A 13,774-nucleotide genomic window follows, 5' to 3' on the forward strand; every position below is an offset into this window, starting at 1 on the left:
CCCACCTCTAGCCTTCTTGTGTCATCTAAGGTGCCTGGGTGTGGCGGGGAGGGAGCAAAGGTGAAAAACTTAGGTCACAATCCAGGGACTTGTTATCAAAGAGGTTTCATGTCTTACTTGCTCATAGTCACATGTCCAGTTGAGGTATAAAAGCATATCTAGTAGTTTCAAAATGGACACTCTTGAGGCTTCTAATACAGAACTGAATTCAAAACAAAACAAAAATAGCTTTTTTTGCAATAGGTTTGTCACCAGAACACAGGTATTGTAAAAACCACCCCTAAAAGCCACAGTGGAAAAGGAATAAAATTTGTGTACACATGGTTGTCTTGGACCTCAGGTTCAGGGAAGTCCACCACTACCAGCCATCTGATCTATAAATGTAATGCCATTGACAAAAGAACCACTGAAAATCTGGAGAAGGAGGCTGCTGAGATGGGAAAGGGCTCCTTCAAGTATTCCTGGGTCTTGAATAAACTGAAAGGTGAGCCTGAGTGTGATATCACCATTGACATTCCCCTCTGGAAATTTGAGACCATCAGATATGACTATCACTGATGTCCTAGGACACAGAGACTTTATCAAAAACATGATTACAACCACATCTCAGGCTGGCTGTGCAGTCCTGATTGTTGCTGCTCACATATGTGTCACAGTAGATGAATTTGAAGCTGTAATCTCCAAGAATGGGCAGAGCCATGAGCATGTCCTTCTGGCTTCCACACTGAGTGTGAAAGAACTAATTGTTGGTGTTAGTAACATGGATTCCGCTGAGCCACTCTACAGCCAGAAGAAATACAAGGAAATTGTTAAGGAAGTTAGCACTTACAGTAATTGGTTACAAACCTGCCATAGTAGCATTTGTGCCCATTTCTGGTTGGAATGGAGACAACATGCTGGAGCCAAGTGCTCACATGCCTTGGTTCAATGGGTGGAAAGTCACCTATAAAGATGGCAATGCAGTGGAACCACACTTCTAGAAGCTCTGCCTTGCGTCCATCCAAACCAATGCCTTCAACTGACAAGTTGCATCTGCCTTTCCAGGATGTCTACACAATTGGTGGTATTGGTAATGTGCCTTTGGGCTGAGTGGAAGTTGGTGTTCTCAAACCCACCATGGTGTTCCCTTTGCTCTAGTCCATGTTACAACTGAAATAAAGTCTGTTGAAATGCACCATGAAGCTTTGAGTGGAGCTCTTCCTGGGGACAGTGTGGGCTTCAATATCAAGAATGTGTCTGTCAAAGATGTTCGTTGTGGCAATGTTGCTGGTGACAGCAAAAATGACCCACCAATGGAAGCAGCTGACTTCACTGCTTAGGTGATTATCCAGAACCATCCAGGCCAAATCCCTGCTGGCAGCGCCCCTGTACTGGATTGTCACACAGCTTGCCTTGCTTGCAAGTTTGCTGAGCTGAAGGAAAAGATTGATTGCCATTCTGGTAAGAAGCTGGAAAATGGCCCTAAGTTCTTGAAATCTGGTGATGCTGCCATTTGTTGATGAGGTTCCTGCCAAGTCAGGCATGTTGAGCAGTCCTCTGACTATCCTCCTCTGCATCCTTTGGCTGTTCGTGATATAAGATAGACAGCTGTCATGGTGTCATCCAAGTAGTGAACAAGAAGGCTGCTGGGAGGTGGCAAGTTCATCAAGTCTCCCCAGAAAGCTCAGAAGGCTGAATAAATATTATCCCTAATACCTGCAGATCAGTCTTAATCAAAACTGTTTGTTTCAACTGGCCATTTAATAGTAAAAGACTGGCTAATGATAATAATGCATCATAAAACCTTTAAAAGGAAAGGAGAATGTTTTGTGGGCCATTTTTTGGTTTTTTTTTTTTTTTTTTTTTTTTTTTGCATGTGGCAGTTTTAAGTTATTAGATTTTTAAAATCAGTGCTCTTTAATGAAAACAACTTGACCAAAAATCTGTCACAGAATTTGTGACACATTAAAACAAAGTTAAATAAGAAAACAAATAAAAAAGGTTTGTAAAATAAAAATAAAATTCTTCATCAAACCTAAGTCATAAAAACACATTTTTCCCTGAGTCTTCATTTCTAAAAACCCCTATATCATGTAAATCTGATGTTAAACAAATGTGTTATGCTTTTCTCTTGTTAATCTTTCTTGTATATGGGTGAGAAAAAGATATTTTTCTCTTCTATAAGTTCAAAATACTTATTATACATTGATACATAGCAGCAAATCTTTGTGGATCAGTACAAGTCTCTGGAACTGAGTCTTTTGGAAAGAGTGGTTGATCAAAGTATTTTTATTTGGCCAGTGCCAAAAAATAACTATAAAATTACTAATTTTCAAATATGTGCTATAAATTAGTTCCAAATAAATGTAAATCTTGAAAATAATTTAGGTTTCTAATTAGTCTTTCCAGACTGCATCAACCTAGAGAAGGCATATACGTCATCATAAGGGAAACAAGCTGTTTTTACTGGTTCAGCTCTCATCTTCAGAGTTGTTATCCCCAATGACACTTCTAGCTCCTGCTCCAATCTCTCTGGAATACTCGGGAAATCTCAGAAGATGTCTCATATAGTGGCCTTTGAAGACATTATCAGGGTACTTACCATTCAGTATGCACCTATCTGACTTTGAGGATGGCTACAAGGATCTCAGGTCACTTTTTGTAGTCTCCAGGCCTGTCCCCAGGGGAAACGTCCCTCCAAAAGTGATAGTTCCTGCTCCTTGCTTGAATTGCAGGGGATTAATAGAAGAAAACGGTCTAGAAATTCTGAGTAATTCACATTATGATCACCTCAAGATTATCTTTCCATCTGTCCTTGGGTCAGGCTGCATTAATCTCTCTTAAAATAAATTTTTTTCCCCACGAAAAGATTAGTCCATCCTATAATAGAGCTAAAGAAATCTTCTAGATGTGACAAATTATAGCTATTTTTTCAGCTTCAGTTACATTTTTGATCAGGAATCTCTTAATATACTAATATAGGTAAAACAGTAAAATTCAAGGTCATTGGAATTTTTCTTTTTTTTAGAACACATGTTCTTTTTTACTTTAACTTTTATTTTAAGTTCAGGGGGTACATGTGCAGGTTTGTTACATAAGTAAACATGTGTCATGGGGGTTTGTTTTACAGATTATTGTATCTGTAATCCAGGTATTAAGCCCAGTACTCATTAGTTAGTTTTCCTGATCCTCTCCTTCCTCTCCACCTCCACCTTCCAATAGGCCCCAGTGTGTGTTGCTCCCCTCTCTGTGTCCATGTGTTATCCTTTAAGTCCCACTTGTAAGTGAGAATATGTGGTATTTGGTTTTCTGTTTCTGTGTTAGTTTGCTAAGGATAATGGCCTCCAGATTCATCAATGTTCCTGCAAAGAATATGATCTTGTTCTTTTTCATGGCTGCATAGTATTCCATGGTGTATACAAACCACATTTTCTTTATCCAGTCTACCATTGATGGGCATTTAGGTTGATTGGCTATTAGAATTTTTCTATACGTGCTATTATTTTCATAATAGAAATATTTATGTTTAACATGTGCAAAAAACCATATAAACAGAAAGTAAATAGGGAAGTCTGTTTTACTCTAGAAGTTTCTGACTTTCCAGCACATACTGCCAAAATATATACCTTTCTTTCCCAAAGCAGTATAGCAACAACTCATTCAAGATTTTGAATGTTGTCTTTGCAAAACTTATTATAAATCATGAATTAAACTCCTAAATAAAAAATTTCTCCATTATTATTTCATCCAATATCAACTGCTAAGCACTCATCTCTTCAAGAGAGACACATTCCTTCAGTCTTAGATCTACCTGTATCATCTACACTTCTTAAGGTATATTTATACTGTGACCTCAACCTCACTCTGATTCCAGCTGCACACTGTTTAATTTTTATTTCATGTCATCTCTGTTGGACATACATTTAAGATGACTAGTGGTATGAAAAAGCACTTAGGTTCTTCCTAGCTGTGAAATTTTGTGTTCTAGGACCAAAGATAAATCACCTATGGGCATGGAAAGCTTTTCATAGTGTTCTTCTTGGGCCTATTTAGCTTAAAGCATTTACTGAATCATATGCTATGGGGTTCAACTGTTTTCCAGAAGATCCAATAACTTGGAGATATAAAATAATAAAAATAAAAAAATTAGTAAAACAATTTGAAGCACTGTATCAAAGTAAGGAAAAAAGAATGTGACTCACTGAGAATAATGGGCAGCGTAAGTCATATTAAACTTTCCTAAACAATTATGATGGTAGAATAGAGCATATTTTCATTTCAAAGGACTAATGTCTCAAACACATTTTTTATAAACTTTTAAAAAACATTTTATTTTGATATATTATGGGAAATGAGTATTATTTTTGTTTCGTTTTCATTTTTGTCAGTAATTATTTGCTTGAGAATAGTTTCCTATTATTAACTGTTAAGGTTGGGTTAACTCCCTTTGTGCATATGGAAATATAGAGGCTTAATAGTATCTTATTTTGCAAATTGTAAGTAGTGAGACTTTCTTTCCCCTTGTTGTTATTCAAGTTTCAGCTGTCGCTTTAGCAGTACTACTCTTTGAATATGCAATCAACTGTTTGGAAAGAAGAGATGGAAGCCAAATCTTTACTGTATTAAAACATAAGTCTCAAAAGATGGAGTGGACATACTTTACTCTATTCCTCTCATTAAGTACAGATCAAAACCTCGGGCATTATATGTAAAAGAAACATAAGAAGATTCTGAAAGTGGAGACAAGACTGGCTAGGGACCGTGGGAGCAAAGAATGATGCAGTGTGTTTCCTGAGTTTCCCTTTTATCTCATACATCCTGGACTGGGTGCTAGAGAATCCAGCAACCCAGAAATATCATCAGCTGGAGCAAAGAGATTCTCTCATGAAAAGTCTGCTCTCTCTAACCAAAAGAGGAAGAAAGGGGCATCTAGCAAGACAGAAAACTTTTAGATAATAACAGCACAACTCCAGTCAAATATTTATGGAAACGCATAATGCAGTCTCACTGCCAACCCTATCAGCAAAAGCTAGAAGGGAGCCTGGACTTCACCCTCATTAGATGGAAACATGGTCCCCAAATTCCCCCACCTGATAGTATCAGAGAAGATGGAGTAAGAAACCAAGACCTTCATTACTGTCCCAAGGTAACTCCTGTCACCCTTCGTAGTGTCAGTGGAGACCATACAGGCAGTTAATCTACATGCTGACCCAGCTGTTAAAAGACACCCAATTCCCTCCTTGCCACGTTAGTGTCTGTATTAGTCATGGTTCTCGAGAGGGACAGAACAAATAGGATGAATATATAAAAGGGAGTTTATTAAGGAGTATTAACTCACACTATCACAAGATTCCACAATAGGCCATCTGTAAGCTGAGGACCAAAGAGGCCAGTCTGAGTCCAAAGCTGAAGAACTTGGATTCCGATGTTTGAGGACAGGAAACATCCAGCACAGGAGAAAGATGTAGGCTGGGAGGCTAAGCCAGTCTAGTCTCTCTACATTCTTCTGCCCGCTTTCTATTCTGGCCACACTGGCAGCTGATTAGATGGCACCCACCCAGATTGAAGGTGGGTCTGCCTTTTCCAGTACACTGAATCAAATATTAATCTCCTTTGGCAGCACTCTCGGAGACACACCCAGGAACAATACTCTGCATCCTTCAATCCAATCAAGTTGACACTCAGTATTAACCATCACAGTGTTCAAAGAGAATGAACAGGAAAAATAAAGGATATTTATGACCTCAAGCAAAAATAAAGACTGCCTCATTCCTCTGAATAGTATCAGTAGAGGTCATGTGGGACAAAGTAACAAGGTACTTCTCCTCCTCCCAGATAGGATGATACCATCAGAGACCTAGTGGGAGCCTAAACTCCCATCCCTGCTGATCAGTAACAAAGTACAATTTACCTTTGGGTATCAGCGAAGGCCACCCTCACCTGGCAGTAATGAGGTAGCACTTCTGCCAGTGTGGTATCAGAGAAGGCCTGCTGAAACAGAAGACTTAAATAAGATCTGGATTCTCATAGCCTAATACTCAACATGTCCAGAATACAGTAGAAATTTACTTATCATACCAAGAACCAGGACTTGAATGAGAAAAGACGATCACTGCCTAACTGAACCAAATCTCAGGGATATGTGAACCTGTAGCAAAGGATCAAACATCTGTGTCATTGGAGTCCCATGAGAAGATAAAGAAGGTGAGACTAAAACAGTACTTAAAAGTATGTCTGCAAATTTACCAATTTTGGCAAAAGGTACAAATTACTGATACAAGAAGCTTAGTGTAAGCATAATAGAACTTGTGGCCCATTTCCTTGCTGTCAAACTTTGCATTCTCTTCTTTCATGCAAAGGAGGAGGCGGCGAAGAAGAAGAAAGAAACAGAAGGAGAACACAGGAGGAGGAGGAGGAGGAGGAGGAGAAGGAGATGAAGAAGAATAAGAGTAAGAAGCAGCAGCAGTTTAGGGTACCTTAAACAGGATGAACCCAACAAATTCCACGTCAAGATGCATCATATCATACCTATGAAAACTAAAGCATAAAAAAATTGAAAGCAGCAAGAACTACATCCTACCTATAGTTTGAATAATAGCAGATTTATCATAAAAATCATGGAGGCCAGAAGAAAGTGGTACATTTTTCAAGTGCTGAAAGAAAAAAACAATCAACCTAGAATCCAATATTCAGTGAAAATATCCTTCAGAAATGAAGAAGACAGCAAGATAGTCTTAGATAAAGAAAAACTAAGGGAATTTCTAGCCAGCAGTGCTATCCTTAAGGGAAAGAAAAGACTGAAGAAAGTTCTTAGAACAGAAAGCAAATGATTTAATAAAAAGAATCTTGAAACATCAGGGAGGAAAAACAGAGTAACATAAAGAGTAAAAATATATATGGCAATATAACAGGTTTTTCTTCTCTTCTTTAGTGTTCTAAACCATGTTTGAAGAAAAACTTTTAGCACTATGTGAAGTGGTTCTTTTTTAATTTTTAACTTTTCTGGGTACATAGTAGCTGTATATATTTATGGGACACACGAGATATTTTGATACAGGCATGCAATGCAAAGTAATCACATCAGAGTAAATGGAGTATCCATCATTTAAAGCATTTGTCATCTCCTTGCATTACAATCTAATTACACTCTTTTAGTTATTTTAAAATTTACAAGAAGTTATTGTTGACTGTAACCACCCTGTTGTGCTATCAAGTACTAGATCTTATTCATTCTAACTATATTTTTGTACACATTAACCATCTCCATTTTCCCTCCTCCCTGCTACCCTTCCCAGCCTTTGGTAACCATTATTCTGCTCTCTATCTCCAGGAGTTCAATTTTTCTTTAATTTTTAGCTTCCAAAAATGAGTGAAAAATGTTGTTTCTTTCCATGCCTGACTTGTTTCACTTAACATAGTATCTTCCAGTTCCATCACTGTTGTTGCAAATGACAGGGTCTCATTAATTTTACAGCTGAATAATACTCCATTGTATGTATCTACCATATTTTCTTTATCCATCCATCTTTTATGGACACTTAGGTTGCTCCCATGTCTTGGCTATTGTGAATAGCGCTACAATAAACATGAGAGTGCAGATATCTCTTCAATATGTTGATTTCCTTTCGTTGGGATATATACCTAGCAGTGGGATTGCAGGATCATGAAGTAGTTTGTAATGTATGTAGAAGAAAAATTTAAGACAGTTTTGTTACAACCACCAGAGGAAATGAAAAGGACTTAAACTTAAGATGACTATTTTTCACCTAAACTGATCAAATGTCACACTAGATGGGAAAATTACATATATATAATATTTCTATTTTTATTTTATATATAATATTTCTATTTCGATTTAGCTAATGTGTTTTGAGTGTATCTCTTTTTGTGTGTATCTGTTTTTAGTTACTATCCTAGGTATGTAATGTAATACTACTCTGGGTATATAATGTAATATACCCGGAATAGTCATAAAAAATAGATACACACAAAAAAGAGATACACTCAAAAACATATTAGACAAATCAACATAGAAGCCTAAAAATACTGTCTAAGTAGCCCACAGAAAAGTAGAAAAAGGAAAATAGAGAAGTAAAAAGTAGAACAATTAGAAAACAAGAAAATAAAATGTCAGGACATAAGCCCTAACATAGCAATAATTATATCAAATGTAAACTATCTAAATACACCAATGAAAAGACAGAGGTTGGCAAGATGATTACTATTGAAACAAAAAAATAACTTCAATGGATTTCAAGGGCATTGTGCACCTCAACAGAACTCCAGGGAGTGCAGCTGTCATAGTGACTCAATCACTTGTTTCAGGAAAGAACAGCCTCGGCAGTGTCATCATGAGTCTCATAAAAGCCATCAACAGCAATAGCACCAGCAAAATACAGAACTCAAGAGGCCTAAGTGATAGATACCATCAAGGCAGCAGAAAAAAATGACAAAAATGAGTGAACATACCTGAGACCTTCTTGGCTTTTTATATATAGACTGTATGAAGTCAACACTTACTAAGTTAACAGGGTACAGAGAACACTATAATAAGCCAGTATTTTACATTTTATCAGTATTATTGTTTTACTTTCCTTCATCAAAGTTGTTACCAAAAGGAAAGAGGGAAAAAGAAAACTGTCCATGTAAATACGCCCACAATAGAATTCACAATAAATTTTTTCAAAAAAAATGCAAAAATATATAATGAGGCACAATTTCAGGAGATGTTGAGTTATGGACGAATACAGTCCATAGACCAACATACATATTGTGCCAAATAAATTATTAATATTAATAAGTAAGTAAACTAAAATAAATTGAGCCTCAGTTCAACACAATAATAAACCAGGAGATTCACTATAACTAGATGTGATTACACTTCTGATTGACGTGAACTGATAGATGTATAACCAAACTCAAACAGCACTAATTTATGTAAATGGGGCATCATAGTAGTCCAGTTAATGAAGTTATAAGCCTACAGTCGAAACCCATGAACCTAAGGGTAGAATGTATTTTGCATGGCAGTTATGAGAAAAGAAAAAGGAGACATGAATACAAATAATACATCTCAGACCTATATTACAAACTGCAAAGTCAGATGCAGCAAATGAAGGATATTTTCCCAATGCAATGCACAAATCTGACAAACAAGCATAATATGGAGATTGAAAAACAGCTGGATGACTGGATGACTCTGTTCACACACACACACACACACACACACACAAAATGAGAACACTTAAAAAATCATTTCCTTGTCTCGGTGAAAATTTTAACTCCCATGAATTTTATTTTACTTTGAAATAAAAGCAATACACAAGTAAAGAAAAAAGGGAAAAATACAGTTAGTGAAGTATTTCTCTAAAGAAAATAAAGGTTTGCTGAGAAAACCAACAACAAAAAGATATTTGCATAAAACAGAACTTGCTGTTTGTCACCGATAAAAGGTGGTATCAAAAAAAAAAAAAAAAAAAAAAAAAACCTGGTCTTCTTAATCTTTTGCTTCTAACTTCTCTGTCAGCTACAATAATTTTCATACCAAAAAGAATGAACAAACTTTGATGGAATAAATTTTTAAGTCCATTTTGTAAGATAATAACAAAACTGTACTTTCTCATTTAAATCTCCAAAATATGTTATATATGAAATGGAATACATTATATACCAGATAAAAATGCTGTCATCAGAGTAGACTGGTAATGGATCAAACCTAGTATGAAGTAATCTGATAGCAATAAATACAAAACCTCTCTTCGGCGGCCAAAAAAGTATAAATAATAGGATAGGGAAAACATGCTATTTTTTATATCCTGTTTTATCATCAGACAATGTCATTATAAAGTTTGAGTGATGAAAGACTGAGAGCAAAGATGAAAATAGCAACTACTATGTTAGTTGATGGGGATGAGGTGATGTGGACTTGCTAAGAAGCCAAAACCTTGTCAGTGATGAAGTAGAGATTGGTTTGGTCAGATACTGTGTTTATTTTTAAATATCTATCAAATCAAAGCATGGAAACAAAGCAGAATCACTAGAAAAGCCAATAATCAAATTACAAAAAGACAAAACATAGGTCCCTCATCAGGCATGTCAACAATCTGGACAAATACTTACAGATAGCATTTCTGCTGTACAAGTATCTTTTTAAAAGATTGATGGCTTTACTTCTGTACCTAAATTATAACATGACATCACATAGCTTAGCATCACTGTATAAATACTTAGAGTGTTTGATTTATAGAAAGCCCAGACTACTGAGTTAATAGTGGCATGCAAAATAATAATAATGATAACAACAATAATATAATTGGTTAGCATGTATTAAGAGAAATAGTGTGTGAAGAATGAGAGTGTGCTATTGGTATTTTACTACTGTGCTCTAATTCAAATATCCATAAAGCTTAGTACTGGGAACCATAACTTAAAGTAAGAGGGTTCTCCTAGGACAGGACACCTAAAAAAGAAAGAAATTAAACGTTTATCCAGGTGGAGTAGAAAAGCCTAAGTGAAAACAAGGCAGTTGGGTGCAAATATTTGAAAAATTATCATGAGAGAGTGTTGATTTGTTCTATACAGCCTCAAGGAGTGGATCTATGACTCGTCATTTATCTAAAAGAAATACATGTTTTAATTAAGTAAATAAACTCTTTTGAGAATTGTTTTCAAAATTAAACGAGCTAGATCGGGATATAGTGAATTAAAAGCATAGACTGTAATAAAAGCCTCATAGGGAGAAAACTCAAATACTGAACAAGGTGAAAAATATTAAATTAGATATTTACTAATGGACTGGGACTGTTTTAACCCCAAGATTCTATAATGTTAGTTATTAAATGCCAAAGTGCCTAAGTTGGACTTTTTATTTTATGTCCTTGACTCAGCATTTGAAGAAGTATAGAATGGAATACCATAGAGCAAAGGAAGTACATAAAGGGCAAAGGTAATTCTGAGGAAAATTAATTCTGTTTCAGTTGTATCTTTTTTCATCTTGCTCGTCATTGTCACTACTATATCCATATAATCCTCCTTAAAATTCTTCATTGGTTCTAGACATTCCATTTAGTCTAACTTCTCAGCCTGTCATTCAAATGTTTCAAATAATGAATCAATCTATAACAACTCTCCAACCCTAGCTTTTAAGTCAACTTAAATTTATTTTTATCTTTCAAATCATCCTTCCCCACTGGAGTGTTCTCTACTCTTATCCAGTTTGCTCCCACTAAGATATGTAACAGAATACTGGAAAAGAGAGGCAAATTCTTAGCAAACAATTGCTGAGTTAATCAACACTTGACTATGCTCTAAGGCCTATAGCTGCATTTTAGAGTTGAACTCCCATAAAATGCAGCTTTTTTCCTCCTAATTTAAAAATGTCTATTTAGTTTTGGGGTCACTAACGAAGTTATAATGTACTTTTCTACCAGTTTGTACCTAGACATAACCAGTTTCAATCACAGAAACAAATACCTAAATACCAGAGGTACAAGAGCACTTTCCCTAAAGAAATGCATAATCAAAGACGGAAGAGAAAAAGAAAACACAATGTGAAATGCTATAACATGGTAAGTTTCATGTGTAGTAGGGGAACCCTGAAGAGTACCCTAACAGTGGTACTTATCATTTTCTTGTGAAAATCAGTTAACAACCTGTAAAAGGAAGAAAATCTAAGTTGCCTTAAAGGGGAAAACTTAGCCCAGCAAGGAAGTATGGTAAAGAAGCCGTGAAACAAGGGAAACTGTATGTACAAAGGGCCAGAAACAAGAGGGAGAGGCATATTCAGTGACCTGGAAATGTTTCATTATAAAGAAGATAGGCATGATAAAGCTGTGGAAATAACAAAGAGATAACGAAAGATCTTTGATGCCATGCTAAAAAGTTTGCATTTTTTATGGTAAGTGATAACCCAAAGACAGTTTCTAAGACCGTGTTCTAAGACAGATTCTAACATTGATTTCTAAGAAATGTCTGACTCAATGAAGGAGGATTTCTGGTGTTTCAAAGTTAGAGAATTTTTTTAGGACTTCCAACTTAAATTTAACCACATTTAATTCACTGGTATTGCTAGTACTAAGCTGTTACTGATGACACTTCAGTCGGTATACAATGAACAACCTAGATGCAAATAAGCCACATGGGACACAATTCAGAACATGTCCCTGAGAGAAAGAGAAAATTGATAAAAGGGAAGTGCTTAGATTCATCCCAGATAAAAAGGTATCAATATACATCCAGCCACCAAACCAGAAATAGTTTTGTTCTTGAGTTATTTATAGGTGGTTAGTTGGAACCCATGAAGCACTTCCCCTTAGAATCATTGTGGAAAATAGTGGTTAGACCCTCTACTTCTTCCTTCCTTCCAATGAATAGGACCCAGGAACTCTGTCTTCCCTGGTCTAGGGAAATACTTTATCAATGTAAACAAAAAATAAAATTCTAAGGGCTCCCAACCATCTGAATGGATCCCTCCTCTCAGCCAAGAGCATTCCAAAGCTAACCTGAAAACTAGTTCAAGCCACGATGGGAAGAGGGGAGCCAGACATGCCTCATTATACCCTCTTCCCTTTTAGAATTACTGATAGAACAGACTCTAAGTCTGATAAGAAACACTTACCATCTATTCTCTGAAGGTTGCTACCTGGAGGCTCAACTGCATGATAAAAATTTGGTATCCACAATCCTTTCTCATAACCCAGACACTTCTTTGCATTGATAACTCTTTCAACCAATTGCCAATCAGAAAATCTTTGAATCTGCCTATGACATGAAAGCCCCCACTTCCAGTTGTCCCACCTTTTCAGACTGAACTAAGCTACATCTTACATGTTTTGCTTGATGTTTCATATCTCCCTAAAATGTATAAAACCAAGCTGTACTCCAACCACCTTCAGCATACATTCTCAGGATCTTCTGAGGGCCATTGGTCACTCATATTTGGCTCAGAATAACTCTCTTCAAATATTTTACAGAGTTTGGCTCTTTTCGTTGGCATCAATAAAGATAGTAAGTAAGACAGATAAAGGGTATGAAAGAAACAGAAAGTTGAAGACAGAACAAGCCCTCAAGGCAGAGTTGTCTGTGAGTGCCCAGAACGTTTCCTGTATAATTCTCTGACGATGTTCCTCTTCTACTGTCTACCTTTTGCTCCTGACTATCTACATTTTCCCACCCAAGCCTGCTCTAATAACCAAAGCAGTCAGCCAGCCTTATGTGCCTCTGTTGTGTGTGTGTGTGTGTGTGATTTCCTAAGGGTATTGTTATTGTTGTGTTATCCATCTGCCTTCAGGGAATGAGTTGGGGCTAATTTAATAGGCTAAGCTGTAAAACATCTACTGTTTCCTTCCAGGGGATTTTAAACTAAGGAGGAAAAGACTTGAGTTTTAAGGATATAAGCAGAGGAAGAGGGAGTGTGAGAAACATAAGCACTTCTTTTGTTTTCCTTCCTCTTTTTCTTTGTCATAACTAGTTTTTCTACCCAGTTCCCTTTCATGAACCCTCACCTTGTGGTGAAATTAGAAAGTGGAACTATATATCCTTTGAAGGACAAAATAAGAAATTGTGATTACAAGCTGGGTGCAGTGTTTCATGCCTATAATACCAATACTTTGGGAGGCTGAGGCAGGAGGATTGCTTGAAGCCAGGAGTTTGAGATAAGCCTGAGCAATAATACAAGACCCTATCTCTAGAAAAAATGTAAAATAACCCTGTGGTATGGTGGTGTGTACTTGCAGTCTCAGTTCTTCGGGAGGCTGAAGAGAAAGAATTGCTTGAGCCCAGGAGTTTGAGGCTGCAG

At 36.5% G+C, this 13,774-nt stretch overlaps 1 pseudogene; it reads left to right on the forward strand.

Moving 5' to 3' along the window:
• The first annotated feature begins 348 nt into the window (after positions 1–348).
• LOC105504394 lies at positions 349–1,499 on the forward strand (annotated as a pseudogene).
• The last annotated feature ends 12,275 nt before the right edge of the window (positions 1,500–13,774 follow it).

This window comes from Colobus angolensis, unplaced genomic scaffold (assembly GCF_000951035.1).
Source record: "Colobus angolensis palliatus isolate OR3802 unplaced genomic scaffold, Cang.pa_1.0 Scaffold91, whole genome shotgun sequence".
Classification (NCBI taxonomy): domain Eukaryota; kingdom Metazoa; phylum Chordata; class Mammalia; order Primates; family Cercopithecidae; genus Colobus; species Colobus angolensis.